The sequence below is a fragment of the Anas acuta genome, chromosome 9, assembly GCF_963932015.1.
Source record: "Anas acuta chromosome 9, bAnaAcu1.1, whole genome shotgun sequence".
Taxonomy (NCBI): Eukaryota; Metazoa; Chordata; class Aves; order Anseriformes; family Anatidae; genus Anas; species Anas acuta.
Genome location: NC_088987.1, coordinates 8262757 through 8289212, shown reverse-complemented (window position 1 = coordinate 8289212; position 26456 = coordinate 8262757). Strand labels below are relative to the sequence as shown.

The 26456-nt window shown below is 39.0% G+C and overlaps 1 long non-coding RNA gene across 12 annotated transcripts in view; it reads right to left on the bottom strand.

Annotated features, from left to right (window-relative positions):
• The window catches only part of LOC137861164 (uncharacterized), a 324908-nt gene that overhangs the window by 213326 nt on the left and 85126 nt on the right, over positions 1 to 26456 (bottom strand). The gene's annotated exons all lie outside the window — the stretch shown is intronic.

Here is a 26456-nt window from a genome sequence, read left to right as displayed (position 1 = left end):
ACATGGATCTTTAGTTTCATATAATGTGGCCATTTGGATGCACTCAAGAGCTGACTTTGCTGTTCATGTATTGTATTTTACAATCTTTCATAGTCTAGAGAATGCCACTGCTGGCTGAAGAATGAAAATTACTCGGCATGGGAGAGAAGGAACCCACACCGTTACACTGTGCACCACTTCACCTCATTTGTTATATTCTCCCCTAATAGTTCAATCCCAAATAAAATTCCTCAAGGCAAGATAACCATGTACCCTATGTGTACACTGAACCCTGATATAAGCTGTTGAGTTTTGGGAAGCCATTCAATTTTATCACAGTGTTTGGAAGGTTGATGTTCTCCTACAGTCACAGCTATCAGAAACAATAGTTTCAACCTTCATTTTAAAAGACGTTCTAAGTATCCAGTTTTCCAGGAAAAGTTTGAATAGGTAGATGATCCCACAGACTATAACCAAAGTAAAAAGAAAAGTTCTAAACTGAAAATATATGCTATTTTATGCTAGAGATAGAACCCCACGGGAAAAAGTACTTCAGCACATGGATGTGGTAGTCCTGGGGGCAGACACAGCTCGCAATCAGCAGGCAGGACCAGAGGATCTATGGCTGCGGGGTAGGCAAGTACCCAGCAGCCAGTGATTGTCCCAAGGTCACATGCTGAAAGCTGGCACTGCTTTCCTATGGTTCCATAGCTCCAGCCAGCTTCTGTACAGGCAAGGCTGAAAGCATGCATGTATCAGAAGGGGCAGAACTGAAGATTTAAAGGGATAACTAAACAGAAATTAAAAAGAAAAAAAAAAAAAAAAAGTGACCTAAGACCTAAGTTACCTGGAAACCCAAATTTCCTCATCTCTCCCATTCACCCTCTTAACTTCAGTGTTTTCCTGATAGTTTGCATTAGGTCCTGGAGCACTTTCTAACTCAAGCAAATACATGTAACCAGAAAGACTGTATACTATTCAATTTCTTAAACCAAACCAAATAAGAATGCATTTCCATTATAAATACAAAGGGTACATTCAAAAAACAAGTATGGGGGGAACTCTTCTTATAAGAAACAAGGCAACACGTACAGACAAAAGGTCTTCTGGCAGCCCTTCGCTATTATTTCCACTAATGTATACTTAGACAAATTATAGACCACCACAGAACACACTTCAGGCTGCATGGTGCAAGCGCTTTTCATGAAGAGCAACCAAAGGGCCTATTAAAACTGAACATTTAACTAATTTGAAAAATAGATCTATATTTGGTTTATGTTTTGGTACAGAAGGTAAAACAGCTTCTGCTGTTTTCATTACACTGTTGATCTTAAAGAGAGGGGTAATTAGGGAATGTTGTGAATCTGCTTGTGCATTTGGTTACAAATAACTAAAAAAAAAAGAAAAAAAAACACAAGTAAATTGAATAATCTGATACCATACATAGAGCCAGAACAACAACCCCGTTCTACAGATGTTCTGGAAAGCTGTGCCTACGAATCCTCACCCAAGAGTAATGCTGTTAGGTGGTCATGAACAGCCCAAATATCCAACTAGGTGAGTGGCAGTGTCTCTTAGTGATGACAACAGGATTATTTGTGCTGGTGTTCTTCAGTGCACACAGAGAAAAAAAAATGGTAAGAAACTGCAGGCTAACTATCACCATTTAAAGAGACATTCTTCCCCTCCAGGTACGTTGGAACTATTCCCTTTCTCTGCATTGACAACTGCAATCCTTTTGAGCCAGTTGTTTCCTGAGAACCCAGGCTCTAACTTGAGCTTTCAGGCTGTTGCCTCTGTTTTAAGGACACAAGCCATCTTTGAAAAATTGAGAAAGTCCCTCTTTAAATTATCAAGCCAAATTTGTGCACATGGGGATCAAGAAAAGCTTGAAGCTTCTGCTTCAGATAAAATATTTGTGGCTTTCACCTGAACCTCAGCAGTCATTTTTCACTTTGGGAGCACCACACAAAAAGGAGCTGGCTCTGGACCTCTGCATCCCCTGTGCAGCACAAACTACCAACATCATGATTGGCAATCCCTAGGGGTAGCGTTTCTCTGTTACTTCCACTCTGAATTGTTGCTGTTTGCTTTGCTGAAACCTTTTTTTAATGCTGTTGTAGTGGATGCAGAAGATGATGCAGGCAGCTACACACACAGAGAGTGACAAGATTGAACACATACCCATTACTTGCTAAAGAACTTGCCAAGAATTAAAAGCATTGATTCACACCAGTTGTGTGCATGCATTTACAGATATAAAATCATAAGCCAGGGTCTAGAAAAAGTCTGTATATAGTACAAAGACAACAAACATAAGTAAATTTGTTCAATGCAGTGTCATACTTAGTTTACAAGGGTGGAACCTAAAAGACTTGAGCATAGAGCTCTGCTGCTGAACTTTTATTATTTCATTTAAACCCACCAACACCCACCTGAACTAAATGTACCAAAGCTTCAGGGAAGGTAATTTTCAAGGCTGGGGGTTGTAAATCCTTATTTTGTTCCATTAAATCAGCCTCTTGAGCTTCTCCAACTGAAACTGGAAAGCCTTTGGGGCAGGGACTCCCTAGCTACATTTTTATTGTCCAACACGAAATGGTGTGGTATTTCTGAGACACTTTCTCAGAGAGGAAAAAAGGCAAATATGCTGAGTGCTTGCTCACATTTACAAAACAAACCATGAACTTCTAACTTTCTTTTAACTTTCCCTGCAAAATCTCTTTTTAATCATACTTACTAAACACAAGTTTTTCTGTTTATTTTTTTTTTAATAAATTAAGTCAAATAGGAATGTTGTAAACTATGACATTTAAACTGTGTGTCCCAATGCCTTGTCTGTCTCTTATCCATCTCTTTATGTTTTATTACCTATCTTCAGTTCATCTGTGGCCCCATCACCACAAGGTCTCTACTTTCTGATGTATTTAGTATACATCTTTTTTCAGATGCATGATAATGCATTATTCCCCTTGTAGGTTTCTTTCTTTGCCTTTTTTTTTTTTTTTTAAATACAGAAACAAAGACTAATTCACCCAACCAAAGTTCATATGATATTTGATGACAAAGCAGGAATTCAGTCCAAAAATCTGCAATTAACAACCATTCTGTTCCACGCAATTTGTAGTTTTTAGGCTTTATTCCTGCCAGCCCTTAGATATTTAACTCTCAACATGTTCACACACCAAATGCATTGATTTTTAAAAGCCTATTTTATTTCTCTCTTGAAGTCATTGCATTTTATTTCAGGCTTTGGTACCTGAAATATATGCACAGCACATGAAACATTTTATAAGCTTCAATGTGGGTAGCAGAAAAACTCAGCACATCCAGAGATGTAAATTTGTTATTGTGGTCAATTACACAAGTATTAAGAGAATTGAGAGTAAACACTCATCTTGTGTTAATTGCAACTGATTAAGGAGTAGTAAGCACCAAACCCCACGAGCCTGACTGCGTTAATTGTGTGCTTATTTTCACCTGTAACCCATTACTACTTTTCTCATCATTAAAAGAGGAAAATTCCCTGAATAAATGAGAACAATTTTCATTCCCTGAATTAGAAGAGACAATAAGGTGAGCATCACATGCCACAAGCACAACCAAATACAACAAGTGCTTTTAAAGAGCGTTATGGGAAAACACAATATGAAGCAGCGATCATAGAGAACAGCAACACACACTGAGATCCAAGTAACACATAACCACTGTCCCCTGTCAAATCTCAGGACCACTTAACTCAGGGCTGTTAATAGCTAATTGTGTTTCACCTCTAGCTCAAAAAGACAAGTAAAGCCTCTTGCTTTTGGAAGAAAGTAATGTAAAATTGCTCTGAAAAACCTTCATCAAAGAAGACATATATACTATATCGTCCAGTGATACGTGTGTTAAAGTTGGGCGCATTGATCTCAATTACACGTGATCTGAAAGACAAAACACAGCCTACACCATCAATAAAACCACCCTGTTGAGGCAAGTGCCATCTCTTCTTATAGCTGCCTTTATAACTGGATTTAAAACTTAGTTTTTAAGTCCAGTTATGAGAAAAATCAAATCTCCTAATGCCAAAATATAATGTTTTGTGTGATAAAGTGTAGATACAGAGTGTAGAATTTTATCCATTTAATCTGATACTGAAGTGAAGAAATGTTCCCTGGATCACACATCTTCCAACACTGAGGAAGGAAAAGCCAGATTTTCTCTTGGGATTTTATACAAAAAGTTAATTGTCCATACTACTGAAAAGAGAAACCTCCTTTCTAACACAGGTGTTCATCCCACTACTTTTCTCTGTTGTAAGAACTTCCCTTGCTAGATCATCCAAACCCCCACCATTCCCACAACATGAACCAATACTTGGAGCACAAACAAGATTCTGTTGCTCTTGGCTTTCTTGAGATGTTTGTTGTGGGGTCTGCATGTTGTTAAATCTCAAATTGTTGCGCTCCAATGAGGGTTTGGCAGAGAATTTCTTTCCGTCTCTCTCAGATACCATGTTCTTCCTCTGAAAAGCTGACCACACACCCAATCACATCTTCATCTTCTTCCTAAAACAGACTGCATCCTAAGGCTTGGAATATTTCGGTAGCTTTTTTTCCCACCTCTCTCTCGAGTTTTCAGGTCCCCAGTTACCAGCACCAGTGGCCATATGTCAGCATCTCCCCCAACACCATGCATTGTAATACACGTCTGTCAGCTACCTTGGGCCTGATAGTTCATCTTCCACATTGTACTTTCCCATATTAGTTGCTGAACCTGTCTCTGCAAAACAGTTTTATCACTTTATTCATGAGTGATGAGGGGAAACTGCATGCTTAACTGCATTATTTTATTTTCTTATTTTAATTTTTTTTTGCACTTTGTATCTCTTTTGTTTGTTTTGAAACCTCTGTGTTGAAAACATTGTTAGTAGGCATTCCAACATCCTCAAAAGTTCTTTTCATTTGTGAATAAAAAGACGTTTTCTGTATCCCCTACCAGTAACCTCAGTTTCTTAGAAGATTTTTGTCCAAATAAGACTGAAGTCTATGAACGTGTATAAAAAAAAAAATACTTAAGTAACATTCTAAGTCTTTCTCCACACCTTTTTATTGACTCTCATTTAAAGAAAAAGAAACCTCTTGAGTATTTTCAAGGGTAGTTGCCCTTGAAAGACTTTTTTTCTTTGCAGGTTAGTTGACATGAAGGTTTCTTCACAATCCAATCTGCTTTGTATTGCTTTCAAGACTTGATGACTGGGATTGTCTGTTCAGAAAACCAATTGGTTTACTGAAACAAAAGACTGTAATTTCCACATTTTCCAGTACGGCAGTTTAACTCCTCCTTTGTCTGTTAAGCTCTATGAGCCCAATCAAATTAAATTAAACAACTAGTCAAACCTGCTGTGATATAAAATATAGAAAAGTCAGTTTTGTCACCAGTGCTCAGCCCCAGAGACACTTAGCTAAAAAGATAAGCATGCTGACCAGTACCTTAGCCATAAAATTCTTTTTGTTAAGGCTTTGGCTCAAAATTAGGTCATCACTCACCCACCAATGCAACTCTTTCCCCACAAGTTTCGTCTTCTGAGGATAATACACTCAGCACTGCTTTCCTGACAGTACTTCAGAATCATAATTATTCACCTATTTCCAGCCTCAGATCAAGAACTGAGGATGTGTCATATTTTTGTTGTTTCTACAAAACTTGGTACCATGGCCCATGCCTGAAAATCACAACAGAAATAAATCATACCTCAAAGCTTAAAATAAATAAATAAATAAAACAACCTGAGACTCACTTGGTGATCCAAAGACTTGCCTCACTGGCACCTCAACAATTCTTCAAGGACTCAGTCCTGTGCTAATACATCAGTACATGTCCTAAAAGGCTATATTCTCATTCAAGACAAAATCCAACTACAGCCATCAAATAAACAGCACGAACAAATTGTGGTTCACCAGGTCTGACAAGCATGGAACTCCACTGCTCCGCATACCATTGCCCTGCCAAGGCCATAACCTCTTTGTAACAGCCCAGATAAAGCCACCCAAAAATGTGCCAGGCACTTTTCCTTAATTCTAGAGACAGGCATGAATGTCAGAACTGCTAAATTTTTCAACTGAAAAAAGGGAATAGATTTGTCAAGAAAACTACTTTTTCCTCTCTTTTAATCCACTTAGCTGCCCATCTCTACTACAAACAAACCCCCTAGCACTTTTCAGCCACTACAATTCTATCAGGTCTGTAACATAACCCACTATCACTGCTTCTTGTATCCTTGCAGCAGCCAAAAAATAGCTTGAGAACTACTGACTACAGCTACCTAAAAACTCTTCACCTTCAGTTATTCAAGGTATCCACCCAGCAGCTAGCCCAGCAGAGCTGCCTCTCTTAGTCTGAGGACAGGGGCCAATGCAGGGCTGGCCACTTTTCCTCATAAAATGAACTTTGCCATTGAACAGAATGTTGTAAACAAAGTAGATATGTAAAGTAGCTCATTGCATGATTTTCATGAAGGCATAATACACAATTTATTTATTTTTTTGCGTTCTTGATTGCTTCTGAATCATGTCTCAAATTCTAGCTCTATGAGAAGGAGGAGAAAGAGGTAGAAATTTACAGGTCCCAAGTCATATCTCCACATCCTGAGCCTTGCCTCCCTGCTTCAGTCTTCTCCCAAGCCATTATTCATTGCTTTTGGGGGAATTCCAGAAGAGCCCATAAGGCACAGACCATTCCCAGGGGCATGGGGCCAAGGATGCCAAACACAGGTGGCTGCCCACTTTGCTACTGCTTATTCTTTATCCAGAAGTTACTGAGGCTTTTGCAAAAAGGTCATCCTTGGGAAACACCATCAAAGTATTATACCTACAAAAGGCTGGTGTAGCGGTATAAATATTACAATGGGGTAAGAAGTACTCAAAACATGAATTGGATTCAGAGGTTTAAAGGCTATTTCCCCATGGCAATGAAAATGTTTATTTAAATCTCCTTAGAGCTGGAGGCTGAAAGTCCCTGGATATAAGCAAATACGCATGTGTATGTGCACACACATACACAATTATTTTCACATGAATTGTGAATAAGAAAGAAGTACTCTCAGCTTTGCGTAATTCCAGCTGTTGGGAGACTATAGTAAATTCATTTTTAGCACAGGTCTTTTATGCAATATGATAAGTAATGTTCCCTCATAGGAAGGTGTTTTGTTTTTCACAAATTTGTTGTTCTGGAGTGATACTGTATATATGCACAGATCTAAAGGAATGCAAATGGACTTGAAAGTCTAAATGTATGTCAAGCTGAAGATACACCATGAAATGGAGCCAAACTTTAAAATTCATCATCTTGATCTGTAAAGAAAAGTCACAAACAAAATCTTGTTTTTTCATGCATTTTTGATGCCTCTGCCAAGGTTACTGCACTAAATTCCTCTTAGCACAATTTTCAAATCCTCAAGCTCTTCTCTTGCCAGCTGGTGCAACCCTGGGCTGCACAGAAAGGATCCTGAGCTGGGTCAGCATCCGCAGGATTGAATGGCAAAGGAAAATTTCAACTCTTAATCCTTTCCTGGTACGGATTCCTGTACCTATCATGTCAGTCACTTAACTCCTCTCGGTTTGAGTCTCTGCTATGAATAATAATACCTACTTAAGTTGATTTGTTCATTAGCATTTCACATTTTTATTTAGCTGAGAGGGAAAGAGGAGGAAAAAGTGGGTGGAAGAGAGTAAAATTAACTCCCCCCTCCCCCAGCCGTAGCACTCATCTCCACCCCCAGCAATGCCTGAGAGAGGCACAAATATCCCAGTGCTCACACAAACACACAATGGCTGGGAACCTTGAACAATGTTCCTTTCTGAACGGTGACATCTCTGCACAAGCAGTCAAGCTCCACTTCTCCTGTCGGAAAAAGCTGATATTCCCCTCACACAGTACTCACGTGAAACAAGTCAATTATTTGTGCGAGCCCCACAGAATCATCTCCATAACCCTCTCCAGGACCCTCAGGCCAACCCTTGACACAGGAGCGTAATCGTACAGCACCGGAATCAATTACACTTTTGGAGAGAGGGGTGGAAAAAATGACTTTGCAGACCCACCACAAATTGCTAAGGCTGTCCTCTGGCTCTCTTACTGCTCGAATCCAGGAAGTGCCTCTCAGCTCAATTTTCAATTATGTTCTCATCACAATTTACAACAGACAGTGTGTAATTTATGGCAATTACCTCTTCTGACGTCCCCCCTTTAAAAATTTCAGATAAAGAGACAGACAAAACCTGAAAGTGAGCCAAGCTCACCTGGCCTGCCTGCTGTACGAAGTTGACATTATGGGGAGAAAAAGGTATGCCTGACAAGGCTGTGAAGGAGATACTTTACAGAGTCATGAATGCATGCTGACAACTAAATCAAGCAGAAGAGGAACATAATTGTTGTGGATGCATTCCTTTATTTGTTAATGCATATATACAATATCATAACAACTGAATATTGTGTAAAGGGGTAATAGGGAACACAGACTGTCATTCTGGGTAAAAGACCTGTGGAAAAAATGACTTTACCACAAAGTCATCCAAGCTGATTTGATTTATACTTACCTCTGTTGCAAGTAAACTCTGGGGTTACCTATATATTTATATATTTAATCAAGATAATTATTTTATCATCTAATGATAAAATAATAAAAATTAATGCAGAGATATTTCAAAGGACAACTAAGTATTTTAAAGAAATGCATACAATCTTTTTGCTTACTGTAACCTAAATATATGATCTTTTGCAGGTATGGTTAATTTATAGAAAATAGACATTTGACTTTGTTGTTGCTAGTAGATGGTATTTTTCTCCTATGTTGATACAGTGGCTTTAAGCCAAATTTTACTTTTTGTTCTCTTTAATATTTACAGCTGAAACATGTTAATCTGAAATATTTACTTTTGTAATAAATATAGGAGTGCTTTATGGGGTAGGTACTTGAGCAATTGGGTGAGGATAGACACAGGAAGACCACAGCAAAGCACTAAATGGTGTCATCGTTACATTAATAATGACATGTTGTGGTATTCTTCATTCCCCAAGATCTGAAAGTAAAACTGAAAAAAAAGATCTGTGTGAAGCACAACTAATACAGTTTCTGGAATGAAATCTGGAGCTGGCAATAAATATTTTGACAGCCCTACATTTTCATTACAATGAATGACTCAAAATTGGGTCAATTTCCTTGCAATTTCATTGTTGCTACAGAATTTCCCATCTCTACAGCATGAAAACTTTCCATTTTTCTATTTTCAAAACAAGTCTTTTTTTTTTTTTAACCTTCTTAAATTTGTTTTGTTTGCTTTAAATACTAAACAAAAAACTTGAAATTGAAAAACATTTTTTCCCTGAAGTTTTCTTCAAGAGTTCTGAAACTAGGAGTTCTGTTCTGAAACTGGGAGTTCTGCTCAAGTATGCCTCAAAAGTCAAACTGAAATCTCAAAATTCCTTGTTAAAGAGGGACACCAGGAAAAATTCTGCTCAACTTAAGTCTGATGGAGTTTTGCCATTGACTTCAACAAAGTAATGATTATACAAATTTTATATATTTATGTCTTTTTATATAAAGTTTTAAATATAAATATATTGAAGATCATTTAAGGGACTCTGGATATTACCTATTTAAACTGAAAATTATTTTATACTGTAATACACCTTTGAATTTGTAAGCAAAACCTTGAACTACAGATGGTGCTGTAGAATTTCTCCCCAGTTCCCCTACAAGAAAAAAAAAAATGCCTCAGATATGCACTGAGAGCTAAGAGGTCTGCTAAGACTGTCTTTTGTAGTGAAAGCTACTTTGTGGTGTTTTCAGAGCTCATGCTGTGTAAACATCATCTTTAGTAATCTAACTCATCACTGCCTGCTTACTTTTAACCACTAACAATTTTAGAACACAATGCTTATTAAATGACAAAGCCTGAATCACATATATCTTCAGTAAACTATGAAAGGAGGCAGGTGAGCAAGTGCTTAGAGAAGATGTATGTTGTACTGTAGATTTGACACTTAATAAGTGACTGCTCCTCCCCCAGACTACCCAGACAGGTCACAGGAGAGTTGGGAATAAAACCAAGGATGCACAAAGGCATTTGTTTAGCCTTCAGTGTCACTCCAGCAGTCCAGCTGAAGACAGAACCTGGATCTCCCAGCTGAGTACCCACTGTCTCCCTCACACCAAAGACTTCAAAATCTCTCTTCTGCCCTTCCATCTATGACATTAGTAGTGAAAATATCAATCTTAAAAGCTCATGACTCTTCAAATCATCAATCTGTGATCTGAAGAAATAAGCTCACCTCTACTAAAAGATGCAACACAAAGAACAAACCACAGGAACATCTTAATGCATCTGCTTGGAAGACACTTGAGTAAAGCCAAAATTATTTTACAGAAACCTCATAGATGAGGGTGAACACAACCACAGTTTCACACAGATAGCATTCCCCTTGAAAAAGCAAGGAAAATATGGCTACACTGCAACAGAATGCAAAGGAGTGCATGCCTGTAAAAGTGAAGTACTTCCTAGTACTTCCTTAAGCTTGAGAAACAGCAACAAATAAAACAAATAAACAAAAATCTCATTTTGGCTTAATGGCAACAGCAGCAGGGACTGTAACACAGACCCAGGGCAGCCAAAAAGACAAGCAGGCCACTCTTGTGTGCTGTCACGTGAATCAAATGACTGCTTCTAGAAGAGGACTGTTTTATGAAACAGCTACTCTGTTTAGATTGAAAGAGCTTTAAGAGCAGTGCTAGCTGCGTGCTTCAATAATGATCCAGCACAACAGGATCCACAGATCTGGACTGAAGCCTTGAGGCATAGCATAAATATTCAAGGACAACAATGTATTTTGGATATAAACACATGGAACCTAAGCCACAGCTCACCAAAGTCAGTGGAAAGATCCCGATTGTCTTTGGGCAATTTATGGGAACTAGAGATAAGCATCAGCCCTCGTTTGAGCTCTACCTCACCACTTGTCATTCACTTCACAACACATTTTGTCTTCTCACCATTAAATATTGAGTATGTACTCTACCATACCTTCCCTGTGCACTGCAAGCTGCCAAAATCAGCACCTACAAGATCTATGTTTGAAAACATATGTAAGATTCAGTAAAAGCACTATTTTTTCCACTAAAATAAAGCCACGTTGCAGATGAAGAACAAAGGGTATAAGCTTAATTAATAGGAAGTTGTGTTTTTTTCCAAAGGGGCCAACAAGAACTTTATAATGGTAAATGGAAAAAGGGAAAAGAGGAAGAAGGAACATTTGTGAGCCTTGCAGCACCTGGAGCAGCATCTTTCAAAGAAAACTCATAACTTCAAGTGGAGTCATCGAACCAACAGAAATGAATCTTCACCTCTTTTAATAATATAATTTCAGTTTGTGTTGCAGTCTGTATTGAAATCAGTCTCTAAGTGGGATGACAACCAGAATATTTTAGCAATTGCTGATTTAAATATTTTAATCTAATGTGAAGTTAATCTTCAGGTATGTGAGATTTCAAGTCAAAAAAGACAATTCTCATCTAGATTTTCCAGCTGTGATTTTGTTGCATGGAGGTGAACTTCTGATTTCTTTCATGTCAAAAAGGAAACACTCAATAAAGCCAGGACACAGTGCAAGAAACCAGAATCGCCAGGTCTGTGATTCCAGTGCAGAGTAGGAGAGCTTAGATCTGGAGTCAAGCTTTACTGTTTGTTTCATCCCTTCATTCACTGGTTTTCACTTAGAACAGGGAAAGTAAGCAGACAAAACAGGGGAACCTTGAAAGCCATTATTCCACAAAATAATCAGAAATGCGATATATATATACATGTATGTGGTTCAACCACCAGTAAGAAAAAAAGAATAAGTTATGATTAAAAATTTTAATTGCCCTGAGGGGGGAAAAAAGAGAGAACAGAAGCCAGAGTCACCAGGCCTTTACCTCAGCAGCTCTCAGACCTAGCTGTAGCTAACTCAATAATTACATTGTACTGCCAGCAACAATTCAGTGTTTTTTTTTCTCGCCTGAGGGTTCCAACACATTTGCACCATAGGGAAGCCTTTTCTCTTTACATCTCAAAACTCTACCACAAACTCTTCCTTTATTCATAACAGCCAGATCCCCAGCTGAGATAGGCACTTTCGTATTGCTCTAGATGACAGTTTTCTGTGTTCTTTCCAAGCTCAGGGGGTTTAATAAACATATCTGGCAATCTTTCGATAGCTGGAGGGCCTGGGATGACACTGTGTGCAAACAATATGCTCTCACTGCTAGGGAAACAAGTTTATTCAATTCAATTAATAGATTACAGTCAAGATACTTGTTATCCTGCAATGAAAAATAGGAAAAGAACTCTGAGAATTAGGGTAGGTCGCAGGATTAGCACCTGGCAACACAGCAAACCAGGCAAAATAAGACAAAAACGCGCTTGCTGATGGAGTGCTACCCATGAACGGTGACACACTCCAGTGGTCTCAGCACAGGACTGACTTTTAACTCAGTTAAAACTGAACTTATCCCTCTAACCTGCAAAGCCTCGGGTACAGCATTTTGAAAACATGTCTCTGGTTCCTCCTACAAAACAGGGATATTCCTCTTCACTTACTTAACTCCAAGGGGTGTTTTCCATTAGAGTGGAGCAATAACTCTTCCTTGGTCATTGCCACTGTTTTCAAGCCAACTGCAGCTGCCAGGATTTAGTTCCATGTTTCAAGTAAAATTCTATTTTGATTTTAAACTCTATTCAAACCAAAGCATTTTCTTAACATTAAACATTTCATGGGATACAGAATTTGCTTCTATAGTGAATACTTCCAATACAATAAAGTAGAACAAATAAGGAAAACCCTCATGCATTCTTGATGAAAAACACTCCAGGAGCTGGTGGTCCTGTGCTCCCACGTGCTTTAAGTATGGATCTGCAATGACTTGTCCTTCCAAAAATGTGCTCTGAACAAGTTTGAACTTGCAGAAGTTACCACAGGAGCAAGTCTCATCTAACAGCCCGAGTGACAGGTAAATTTGCCTGAAGGATGATTTGCGGTTAGGACACATACAGGAACACAAGAGATACAAACTTTTTTCATACCATGGACTTGCCTCAACTCCCCTGTGTAGAATGGGAATAAAACCTTTTTTTTTTTTTTTTTTCCTGTCTGGTTTGCCTATTCTTTTTGGCAACCAGGGCTTTATCTGACTGTATATCTTTGCTGTTCAATGGCAGCCCAGGTGGTAATGAGGTCCTTGTCTATCAAAGCCCAGCTCAGATCGTGGGTACAAATAATAATCACAACTTAAGTACTACTCTTATTTCAGTAAACAAAGACATCACTTGTTTCTAAAACCCTAACCATAAAAAAAATAAAAGTTATGAACACACTGAAATTCAACTACAATACACACACAAACAACTACAAAACCAGCATGAAAGAACAAGAAAAAAAAAAATGGGAAGAACTTGGGCTTGGAGATGAGGAGGGTGTCCCAAGAGAATGAACAACACTCCTAGAGTTGCTCTTGGGAACGCCACATTTGAGAGCAAAGTTGCTTTGGGGACCTGGCTGACACCACCCATTAATCCTTCCAGCATCCGAATTCTGAGAAGGGTCTTTAAGTCAGCTGTACCTTATTGTTGCTATGCAAGCCAGAAAAGGAGGGGTGAGTGTGCAGGTGCAAAATCCTCTCCATTAAAATACTTCTGCTCTGTAGCAGCTCTCAGCATCCATGAGGTCCAAACAAGCAGTGGCTACTCACTTGATGCTGCTTCAGCCCATTGTTGCTCCAAGTAACTCTGTCCCCAGTATGGTCTTGAAACAAAAAGGCCCCATGACAGAAGAAAAGCTAGTGCAAGTCCTCTGCATACCCGGGTACTTCCCAGCTTGGGCTTCACAGTAATCACTCATAACCACATCTGCTCAGTTTCTCTCAGAACATCAGTGAACAGCCCCTGTTTCTCTCAGTCTAACCCACATGCTTCCTATTATCTAAACATAGGAGGTTTCATTTCAATAAATGTCTAACTTCCATAAAGTATTTCACTGGAATCTCTAGAAGCTGGTCACAGTAATTCGTACAATTGAGTGAATAATCACAAATTAATTTGCTAAACTTCGCTGCTCTTTTAATCTTAAATTAACCAGAAGCTCACAATGAATTTCCTTTGGTTTCATAAATGTTAAAATTTCTTTTAATACATGTATTATGTGGCCTGCTCAGGAACATTCAAGCTTTCAGCTGACTTTCAGTGTGCAGCAGAATCTCGTGATATCATTGCTCATTTACAAGTGAAAAACACTAGAATGTTACTACTAAGTCACGCAAACTTTAAATTTAAATTGCTTAAGAAGTTTCATGTTAAAAGCATTTTACCCCAAACAACCCAATTCCATAAGAATTTCAAAAAAAAAAAAAAATCAAAAAATAACCTCTACTGGAAAATTGTTAAATTCTATATAAAATACAGTGCTTTTACATTACTGATTTACCTCTTATAATTACTGCATCGAACACACTGGGAACTGGCTCGTATCCAGAGCAATAACATTCTTTGCCAGTTTTTGGTTCCTTTCACTAATCAAGAAAATCCCCTTGGAATTAATAGGGATGAGAAAACAGTCAGGATGAAACTTTTACATTTTGCTCAAAACCCCAGCAGAGGTTACTCTGAAGATCCATGCAGTCTAATAAACAGTTACATCCATCCCACTAAATTTTACTCATTAGCTTACTAGTTTCACACGCTTATGTTTTATACACTAAATCCTGCTGATTTTGCAAGGAAGGTTAGGACATTAATGCAAGATTAGAATTTGTGTCCCATAAGGATAGGAAATTGACAAATATTTGCAATATATTATTATTATTATTATTTTTTTATATATAGCAAATAAGCAAATCAATATTCCTTAATTTCTGGATAAAACTCAAATCCTGCTTCCACTTCATTCAATAATAAACCCTAATTAATTTTAACAGGCAAGATCAGCACTTAAATGTTACAGCACGTTATAGTAGAGAAAAGCTGGAAAGTATTATGTAGTACAGAGTAGGAAAACTGGGCAGAGAAACAGCACAAAGACGCTTCATATTCTGATTTCCCACTTATTTCAAGTGGACATTTGTTTGCTTTATAAGAATTTATAAGAATTTTCTGTCTATAACAAAAGACTTTCCTACTGAAAACCATGATATTTTGATTTGTTAAGGAAAAAAGGAAACGTTAAGGAAATTTGTTTTCCATTCTTAAGAAAACAAACATCACACTTAAAAACCAGGCCTTTTAAGGAACACTAAACAGTATGCTGTTTGAATGAATTAGCTAAATTTATACTACTTACCTACTTTGGGGGGGCCTGTTCTCGGAACAAACACTCCCTGAGCTCAGTGTACACAGTGCTTGAGGAACCACTCGGGAACTTGGAATTATATTTGAAAATAGTTTGTATCTGTAACTGCCATTAAATGAGAAGCAGAGCACTGCTGGTTGGGCAGCTGCTAAGATTTTATAATCACACAATGGAGAGGATTAAATATATGTAAAGAGTGCATTAGACTAGATTCTGTGCTCAGTTGCAATTGTACAACCTTAGGAAATCAATGGGGTTCCACATTTGCAAATGATGAGGGGTTGGTCCATTCCTTTAAAAAAAGTTCAATTTGAGAGAAAATGATTGTGCTTCTCCCTCTACTGTTCCATGTCTCATAGCTAACATCTGGTGAAAATTAAGAAGCAGTTTTCCCCCCTTCCCCCTCACCCCCAATCAAACAACAAAAAAAAACACAATACAAAACCCCGCATATATATCTGATGTATTTTATACATATTCATCCTCATAACTTGACAGATGGGAGGAATCTTGCAGTCATTTCTGAAAGCAGACAAAAGGCCGTTGGTTCTGCTCCACATGATGATTTGTGAAGACAGAATATCACCCGCTTCCGTTGATGATTATATAGTTCTATCCATCTGTCTGCCACTGGAGGTTGTGAGAGTGAGATACAGCTCACACCGTCTTCATAAACAAAAGTAGACTGTGCTGTCAGTAGTCAGACACGCCAACTAATTGGAGCTGTCGACAGACACAATATTCTGTGTCAACAGCTCTGGTAACAGTTTGAAACAGCAATGATATGTTGGGTGATGGTGAGGATGACACATATGTCTCTAATAGCATGCTAGAAATCTGACATAACTAGAAAAGAATTACTAAAATGTAATTCCCAACATCTAGTTCTGCTGTTAAGACTTACCAGTTGGCACAGAGAGGAAAAAGATGCGTGCATGTGTTCCTGTGAGTGTGCTTGTTCTTGTACACATCTTCCCCTGTATCACTTCATGTGCTGACAGCTTAATTTGATACTCGTAACGCCTAACTTTAAAACTAAGCTTTCCGCTGAATGTTCAGGAGGTCACCAAAATTCCCATACAAATTTAAAGCTTAATAAAGAGACTTTTTCCATCGCTTTCTTATGAATGGGAAGCAAACTAAAAGAGGCCAAACAGCATCCATATTAAATGGACAGCGTTTACTGCATCTGTGCAGGAAAGAACAGTATCTTATTGAACAGTGGTTTGGTAGACTCAAATCTAAACAATAAATTGTCCTCCAATCTTGCAAAGATTAATGAACATCCTTAAATTTAAAGTTAAGTACGGGAATAAATATTTGCAGGGTTAGGGCTTCAGTTTCTGTTTAGTGGCAGATACGAAAATGTTTCTCCATCATCATGCCTTTTAGATCTGAAAGCAGAAAAGTCAGAGTAAACGACAGATAAATAAAGTATTGAGGGAAGAGAAAAACACTGCCATTTGCTTTGCTCTGCTCACACATTTATCTAACTGCACCCCTGTTAAATGTAATGCAACATTGGGCAGTATAGGCTAAATAACCTTACTTTTTCAAAAAAAAAAAATACAGAAATGCTACACAAATATCACAGCAACTGAGGGAGTAAAATACAGCCATCCCTGCAGCACTGAGGCCTCTGATGAGTCTTAACACAGTGACCTGCAAGAGCAGTTCTGGTATCTCACCTTGAGGCCAGGAGCACAGTTACGCCAGTGCACGCTTCACATCAGCTCTGTGTGGCATAAGTAGGGAGCTGGCCCATGACTAGATTTGGACAATATCTTTGAAATCTGATAATGTCAAACATATGGAATTACAAATCTATGTCTCCATCCTTAGGACAGAGCAAAACCCAGTGGTGACTCCCTCATGTCTTACTCATTCAGGCAAGCAAACTGCAGAGCAAACGTCAAACCTGCCCCACCAGGTATGACAGCACTAAGCAAGGACCAAACTTCTTGTTCTGTGCTCCTATCACACACACACACACACAACCCTGGGACCTGACGGTCACCATAACACAAAAAATAAAGCAGTGAAAGCCCTTTTGCTGATGTGTGTATCCACATGATCACAGGATTTAAACAAACAGACCTGAAAGACTTTACATCCCAGATAAGGAAGGAGAGGAAGCAAGCTGGAAAAGCCATACGAGGACTTGGATAAGGTTCTCCTGCAAAGCACCTGGGAATACGATTTGAAGAAGTAAGTAACAAGTCCACTGCTAAGCAAACCAGAATGATCCCAACTTGAGAGAGACAAGCTGGATCCCAAAACCTCCTTTCCCAGATCTTCAGTCAACTGCATCGGTGCAGTTCTGCTCTGAGGGCAGGATATCAGCAACCACATGGAGAGAGAATCCAATTTACCAACAGCCTAATAATGCCGAGGAGGACCAGTCCTCCCCATTAGCAGCTTGCTGCCAAACTTAGAGGGCCAGAGCTGAAGGAAACAGGTTGGAAAAGACGTGCCTGGAGGGCAGGAAGTCTGGAGCATTACAAAGGAACATGCAGTGACAATAGCTGAGGTTACAGAGGAAGAGCCTAGTCTTGTTTGCTGCATAAATCCCTATATTATCTCTCGCTACTTGACCTGCTAGAGCAGCCAGCGGCGCAGGGAGCATGGCGTGCCGGCCTGAGCTGGCTGCTTCCAGCCAGGAGAGGGCACACAAGGCAGTTCGCTGCAAGACTGCGTTGCAGCCACTTGCTCTTCCCATCTTCATGGCCGCTTCTTTGCGCTGATGCCCCTTGTTAACCATCCAGACTGACTGTGTTCAAAACCACAATGAAAAAAAGATTAACCATAAAGAAAATCATGACTGTTGCCAAAACTATCAAGCCAGAAAAATCTGTCAAAATATTTTAAAAGGAAGTGTTTATTTATTTATTTTTAAAGTGAGAAAAACAGGCAATATTATTTTCTCCTCATAGCCAAGAAGCAAGTTGCTACCCAAGACGAAGTGTGTATAAATAGCGTGGCAGCTACGTACTGCGAGTGTGACTCTAGCAGCTGGGCTGTTTGCATGAGATGCAAATTTGGAGCCATTCAGAGAAGGAAGAATGAAAGCTTTGGCACTCGCTGGGCAAACACTAACGGGTACGGGAAAAGGGCCAGCAAAAGACAAACCACACAAAATAGTGGGTGGCCAGACTTAGGACAAGGAACAGTTGGACCAAATTCCTCAAAAGATCCCAGCTCAAGGCAAACATTGGACACTTCAGAAGTTTTACTTTTCAATTCCAAAACATAAACAGAGACCTTACTGAAACCACTACGCTACTGGGGACACAGCAGCGTTCACATCCCACAGACACTTACTTTCATCTTGCGTTACACTTACCCATGCCTACTGTGTCTGGCTCTGAGTCATTGTGAGTCACAAGAGGACAACTCTATTAGTTGCCATGCTCAAAAAACAGTGAAAAAATACCTATAAAGCTTTTGTCCCCAGAGATCAGCTGAAGTAGTTTGGGAAAGGTGAGGCTACTTGCAGCTTTAAACCAAACAAATAGGAGGGCTCTGACATCGATACTTACAACAAACCTTGTAGCTTATGAATAAGGTCTGAGGGTATTTCAAGCCTATATGCTTCTCCAACTTCTGGGACATACTAAGATTTTTTATAGATTTTGATTTCTTCCTACAGATACCTACAGTAGAATTACACTAGATTTGTTTTTCATTTGTTTTTCTCCTTAATGAAGTTAATCTAGACACAACATCAGCAGCCTCCGTGTGTTAAATCACATGCATTTATTTCACCAGGATTAGCCAGGACCTAATACATTTGAAGATGGATTCATTATTCAACCTTCTGATGCCTTTTCATGCTGCTTAGACTTACTGCTTTGTACCACATTGGTATTTAATAATTATTCTATCTGTCTCCAAAGCCCTTTCACCACACCTTGTGTGGCACATTACAGACGGCTTGGATTTTTCAGGTACAAATTGCTAAACAATTACTGATGAGAGAAAGGTCATAATAATAGGTTACAGAAGCCTTTGCAGCCTGCCTTTACTTCATGGCCATTTATAAAGAACCATTTCATCCCATTGTTATAATGATGAGAAGGAAGTAGTTTAAGGTAGTTATAGACAAGCAAACAAAAGGCAGGAGAGCAGTGCTGTATAACTTCTACTTTCACTTCCTGCCTACTCCATTACTTCTGGCATTATGGGAGAAATAACATGATTGGAATGACCTAAAGGTTATAACGGGTGGGCAAGGTTTACCTTGTCGAAAGCAGTGTGAGCACTGTTGGCTAAACCTTTTTGAAAGCTGAAAGTGGTGCCGTTTAACAAAAATACTAAGCTGTCATTGGAAAAAGTACATTACTTAGAAATAGTATTTCTTCATGTGCTTTCTTATCTCTATTTTCCCCTCTTAAATGTTTTTTTTTTTTTTTTTTTTTCTTAGAAAAAAAAAAGGAAAAAGGCACAAAGATGAAATCTCTCTGAAAAGTTGAAAGAGTAGAGGACAGATTTTGCACTGGTAGAAACTCCATTAACTTCATGCGAATACCACTGGCTTTAAAATGGTGAAATCAAAGTCTGAATGGTGCAATCTACAGAAGTATGAATCAAGTAAACTTTGGATTTGTGGAAAAACTGTGGATACTCCTAATTTTTTTATTTATTTTTTTTTTTTACAAGAAATCTCTCCACTAGCTGGCTTTCTCAGTATTTGAGGTATAAGACTTAATCCCAAGGAGTCAAAGAATTTCAGGTTCAGTCACAATCCAAAGAAACACCTAGGTTATTGAGTAAAACTCTGGATTCAGCAAGAGAAAATCCAGGACTAGCTGAACAGCCAGGAAAAATGGACCTTGAGCACAGCTACCACAACAGCGGTGAAAGCAACAAGGCTTTTTTGTCAGAAGTTATTTAAAAAATAAAAGCAAATATATCCATAAAACAGTTTAAATGCATCAAAGTTTATATCCCACATTACGTAGTAAATCCTACTCTCCTTCAGGAATCCAGCCAGCCAAACTTGTGTTCCCTCGGCCAGTTGCTGGAATAATAGCCTCTCCTTTGTTTCATCGTGACTTGATTACTATAATTATTTGCTCACTAGACTTCCAGCTACTGCTCTGATTGTGGGGAGTACAGAATACAACTGGTAGACTACATGCTGCATCTAAGTCTTTCCATCACATTACCCCTATATCCCCATATTAAGAGAGCTCCATTGCTTCCCAATGCAGCGGCGGCCTGATTTTTTAGATCTTCCTACTAATTTACAAGGCTTTACATTGGAAGCCTCAGATAAATCTTTTGCTGCTCCATGTCTGAAGAGTCTTAGGGCTGTACTTGTATATGCTTTTGTCTCCCCCATAGTGTTTTAGACCCTGAACTTGTTTAGCCTTACTCACATGAGCAGGTTTACAGACTTCAATGGGACTACTTACATGAGTAAGAAGTACTCATACGAGTAGATATTTGCAGGCTCAGACCCTAAGTGACTTGGAGAGCTTTACTATTATTCACTTCTTGAAAAGCACTTGCAAAGAAACAAGAGAGGACTTACCGTATTTATTCAGAGTTATTATATATTCACCATGTCTTCTTCTTAAGCCCTCTTTGTTCTTGAGTACATGTACTCTATCTACAGTAGCGATGCACAATATTTCTCTCAGGGGATTTTCACATGCGAAAATAGCGAGGGTTTGACATGTTGGACTGTTGTGTTTTTGTGTTGTTTTGTTTCTCCTTGTGAGAATTTGTACATACCAACTTGAGACAAAGAGGATTTTGTTATTACTTCTATTGCAGCAGCACTAACAAGCTTGTGCCAGGAAGTTTGGCTCCACTGTGTAAAAGCACTGCTCACACACCTCACAAGCAGCCATCACCTGCCATTAAAGAGTTAAAAACTGCAATTTTTCTATAGATTAATTCGAATACTCATTTTCACCTCAAAAAAATAAAAAAAAAATTAAAAAAAAACTTTTTTTCCCCTTCAGGCATTTTCAAGTTAAGGGGGTATGAGGACAATCAATTTAGTCATCGAACTTATAGGACCCACTTCCAGAATGGCTTTTTTTTTTTTCTTTTTAAAGTTCATATTTCCCACCTATATAATACACAAAACCAGGCACACACATTTTTATATAATGAGAGATCCTCTCTTCTCTGGAAGACTTATGTTCCTTGGAAGAAACAGGGGTAAAGAAAAAAAGCTGCATTGTTCTGCAGCCTGCCATGCTAAGAAGTTGCCCTTGCTGGGAGTGCTGGATATGTCATGAGAAATGTGCAAACTGGGCTCACTGAACACCCCAGACCTTTTAAAATAAATTAAATGTCTTTTCCAGCAGCACACAATGGAAAGGTATGGATGGATCATTAAAAGCTAGAGGCTTTCGGAAACTCTCAATGGTGATTTTTTTTTTTTTTTTTCTGAAAACACCAGAAGAGATGACAGACTTGATCCTTTGCAGTGCGGAGTGCTCCTGAAGCACCCTCTATTTCTGCAGATGTGATGGAGAAAGTGGGGGTATTCAGTACTGTGAGGACTGTTCATCACCTTGCAATGCTGTAAGCTGCTAAAAAAGTCTTGCATTCCCCACACAGCAAAATATGTCCCTCGGTTCAGAGTGCCTACAGCCTGCAGAATAGGGACCTATGAATTTGTTTCATGCGCAGATTTCTGTACTTGGTTAGCAACAGTAATCTAGAAAACCTTTAGTGTGGATTTACACAGCAGTGTGCTGAGGGAAATACAGCCCATTTTCTTTTCCATCTAGGTTGAACTGCACCCTAACTGGATTTAAGCCACAACACATCTAGTTTGATGGTCTGCCCTGGTGTCCTTGCAGTAACGTATACAAGAAATAACCTGGAGAGACAAGGTCCAAAAAGAGGGAAAGGTGATGTATAGGCATGGGAGACAACCGTTTCCCTTCCCTGTATCCCTAGTTCCCATCAGCCAGAAGGTTAGAGACTTCCCTTCCCATCTGAGTGAAGTAAAAGAAGCCAAACATGGACAGGGCGCAGCACAAGCCACTGACCCAGAGGTGGGGTGGGAGGAGCAGGGGCTGATGCTGTTCAAACCAAACAGCTCTGGTCCTGGGCTGCTTCGTATGCTTTCATCTTAAACATTAGTAAGCTACCAAAAAGAGCCCAGATCCATGATTTTGAGGCAACCTAACCATCAGCCTACCATCACATGCTGTATGCTTTAGTTTGAGTTGCTCAGCCTAAGGGACAGACTGCAGCAGGCAGGGAAAAAGCACAGATGATGTAAGTGCAAACTTCTATCAGTCCTGAGCCTGGTCAGAGCCTGTAGTAGCCCAGAACAGGGCAGTGAGTGCCTTGGGTTCACCTATCTTTTGTTACTTTTCTGCACCACAGAAATCTTTCCTACTTTAAGCAAGATTACAAAGCTGGGAAACTTTCTGCTGGCTGAAAGGGAGAAATAAACCTTGCTCCCATAGCTTTTTTCTAAGTTCTGAAAGCTCTAGTAATAAAGTGATTTTCCTTCAAGACACTGACATGCCACTGTCTTGTGTCAATTTTCATGGGTCACCATGAAAACAAGATGGGTGGCATGAAATTAAAAGAGTTTCTGTTAAGCCTGCAGCCTTTGAAATCCATGAGGTCTGAGAGATGGCAACCCTCGTTGCTTCCCCAACTTACACTTTTGAGCCACAATATACTGCTGTGCTGCTAACACTCCCTTCATCCTGCCATTCTCAAGGAAAAGCAAGCTTCTAACCAACCCACTTACAACAGGATTTCATCAAGCACAATATATCAAGAGGTAACGTTAATAACAAACGTTCATTAACTTTAATTGCAGTTATCGTTCAAGACAATTATAGTTGAATTCAAACACTGTGTCCTACCACTAATAAGTTTAAACAAAAGATGTAAATGGAGACACCAGCACAGTAGTAACAAATAAGTAGGAATTTTTCTTCTAAAGAAATTCTAATTCTGCTAGTAGATACTTTAAGGACCAAATTTCACAGTTTATAACCCCTGCTTATATTTAATATGTCAGTAACAGAACTTGTTATAAACTTGAAAATACTAATGCTATGATTAGCCTTCGAGGTAACAAAATATAACCTACTGTGATAATACCTAATAACCACTTAGATGAGATAAATCAGCCTGACAAAAATAATATCCAAGAGTCCAACATCAGCATAGGAATTCCAAAGTTGCTTTCTCGTAGTCCTTCCAAGCTCTGAATTTTTCCCACATCTAGCAAAGGAGTAATGAAACACCTCTGTGCAGTCTTCTGTAACTTCTAAAACAGTACTAGTGTTTCTTAGAGCACATATTTTTTATCAGATATTTTTTATTGTTAAGGAAGTGGTTTGTGTTTGTTTTTTTGTTTGTTTGTTGTTTTTTTTTTTTTTTTTTAAAAAAAAAAAGGTACCATGAATATGAGGTATTTTATCTTAAAGTCCTTTCATCACTCAAATCACATTATACTGTGGATGCAGCACGTTATTAATGGTGAGCCCTGGAAGGACACAGACTGAGTATACAAAGCTCACAAAACAGGAGAATTAGGAACGCTCTTGAGAAACTGGAGCATGTATTTTGGGGGGACTAGTCATGAAGAATCAGGCTTTGCAGTGGAAATGGAGGCACATAAATCTGGGCACCTCAACATTGTTTTCTAGTGCTCAAAATGAAGTTCTGTCCAAAACACCTCAGAGGAAAAGACTTAATCTTATTAGAAGTGACCATAATGGCTACATAAAGCAGTGTGAACTACATTGCATTCACTGGTGGGTAATCAGAACAGAACTGAGAAATTGTCTCCCATGATAATTTTCTAATCAGAAATGCTGTGCTTGCACAATTGAAAAATTCTGTGGGAAACATTTAAATTTAGCAGAAAAAAACAAAATGATTTCCCTAGACACAGAGCTTCTGTTAATCTCCCTCCTTATTAAATTGACAGAAGCCTTCCAGAGAAGAGGAGGAACAAGGAGAAGCAAGGGGAAGAGCAGTCTGCCAGAAACAAGCTCCTGGGTTTCCAGTGCCCCTTATCTTCCTGCTTCCTTGCCTCTCTCCCCCTTCCAGCTTTGTAAAATTCAGGATGGGACAGGGGGTTCCAGAAATCCATCTAAGATGCCAAAACCATGTTCTTTTGTTCACTCTCAGAAGCTGGATTCTCTGAGAAACTACCAGGCACCCACCCAGCAACACATAACTACACATGTGAAAGTACAGCTGCCCTCATGACCCCAAATATTTCAGCCTGATTCATTATGTATGCTGTTTCAAAACCTATACTATTTCCATAGGAAAAGATATCTAATTCCCAGTTAGTTTAAGGTAGAAAGCTCCCCTGGAGATGAATGCCAAAGTTAAGAAATCCAGACTGTGAAATTCACCCCAATGCTGGTGACATTTCAGAGGACTGTTCAGCATCTCCTGCACTGTAAAACAGTGGGACACCCAGAAAACCAGAGCTCCCTGAATCTTCCCTGCTCCTCGGCACCTGGCATCAGACAGTGCCCAGCACAAAGCAAAGAAGGATGGATGGGAGCAAGGAGCCCGCCAAGGAAGAGCTGGTAGGATCTGGTGGCCATAAAATGACACAAGTTTCACTGCCTAAAGTTAGCTTGTTCTTTGTCATGTCCCTGTGAGCCTAGATGCATAATACATGCATGCACCTACCAAATTCCATCAGTGTCTTTCATGAGAGGCACTTAGGTTATCTATATGAGCTCTGTATGTTGCACGCAACTTTGTCTACCTGTAATTGCACTTTGAATGTTTTATTGGTCACTGACACACAAATAAAAGATAGGTATGATGCGGCACATTCTTCTTTATAATCACTTGGAAATCAAAACGTAGGGCTAGGACTAAGCTCTCCTCTAAATACATCCAAGTGTTGGATTAATAGGTAAAATGAGAATCACACTTTCAATAACTATGGAGCATGTGTGAACAAGCGGATACATTCCCATGGCTTTGAGTGATGGAGGTTTTACCACTTCCTTTTACTCTGTAATTTCATATTTTAAACATGAGAAAAATAAACCTTAAATACAAAGCATTTGCTTTTAGGCAAATCCTGCCTTATTTCAATGGCTTATAGTCAACATTATCACATAACACGCTGCCATGTACGGTGGGAGGTTGAGAACTTCTGCAACTCTAGTAACACCCAGGTTATCAATGATTATTCTGTTCTTTAACATCACTTACATGACTGACCAACTGCTCCAAGGGCAGAAATAATTCATTTCAAAAATCAGACACAGTTTGCTGCCATTAAGCTACTTGTAAATCTCTGTGGGATTACATGAAATGAAAGAGACCATATAAATGTAAAATGGCATTATGTATCACAAATTTGGTATCTTACACACATTGCATCTCACTCCTGAAGCACAGGAATACACTTGTCCTCATAAGATCTAAAGGACTAATTCTTTACTTGGTTGTTCGAATTACATACCCATATACCTCCACTGAAAGCAACTGAATTACAGCAATGTACCAATGAAGTTTAAAAGACAAAACATGTTGAGAATGGGAATTTGAGTGCCTCAAGCAAACTACAAATCAATTCCTGCATGGTATATATTGGCCTAACTCCACTGTGATTAGTGTAGACAATTTACACCAGCTGCCAAGCTGCTTCTTGAAAATTAAGGACAGAAATCTAAACATATTCTGGAAATCTTGGCATTGTCAGGCTAAATATGTACACATGCCTGATTCTTTTCTCTCATCCAGTAGAGGATGCAGCTTGTTAAGACTTCTTCCAGCAAAATATATATGTTTAATTTATGTGATTAATTTCTGTGGTAATGAAGGTTGAAGGCCCGAGAAGGCTGAATGCATCTATTTATCCAGGGGCCAGATAAAAATTGCTGCTCAACTAGCCAGCCCGACCCTAATATGGAAAGCCCCAGCCTCATTCAGGGTGAGAGGACAATTAAATTTTTATGCTCATTTAATCCTGTGCCCTTTCAGAGCAAAGGCTGACAATTGTGCCCAATTTTTCCAAATGTTTGCTGTTACATAACCTTGACGAACCTACCAAACTCAATTTGCACAGGGCCTGTTGACAAAAATCTGATCGTAACAGTATTCTGACACTCACGGGGGTTAAATCCTGGATTTAGAGGTTACAA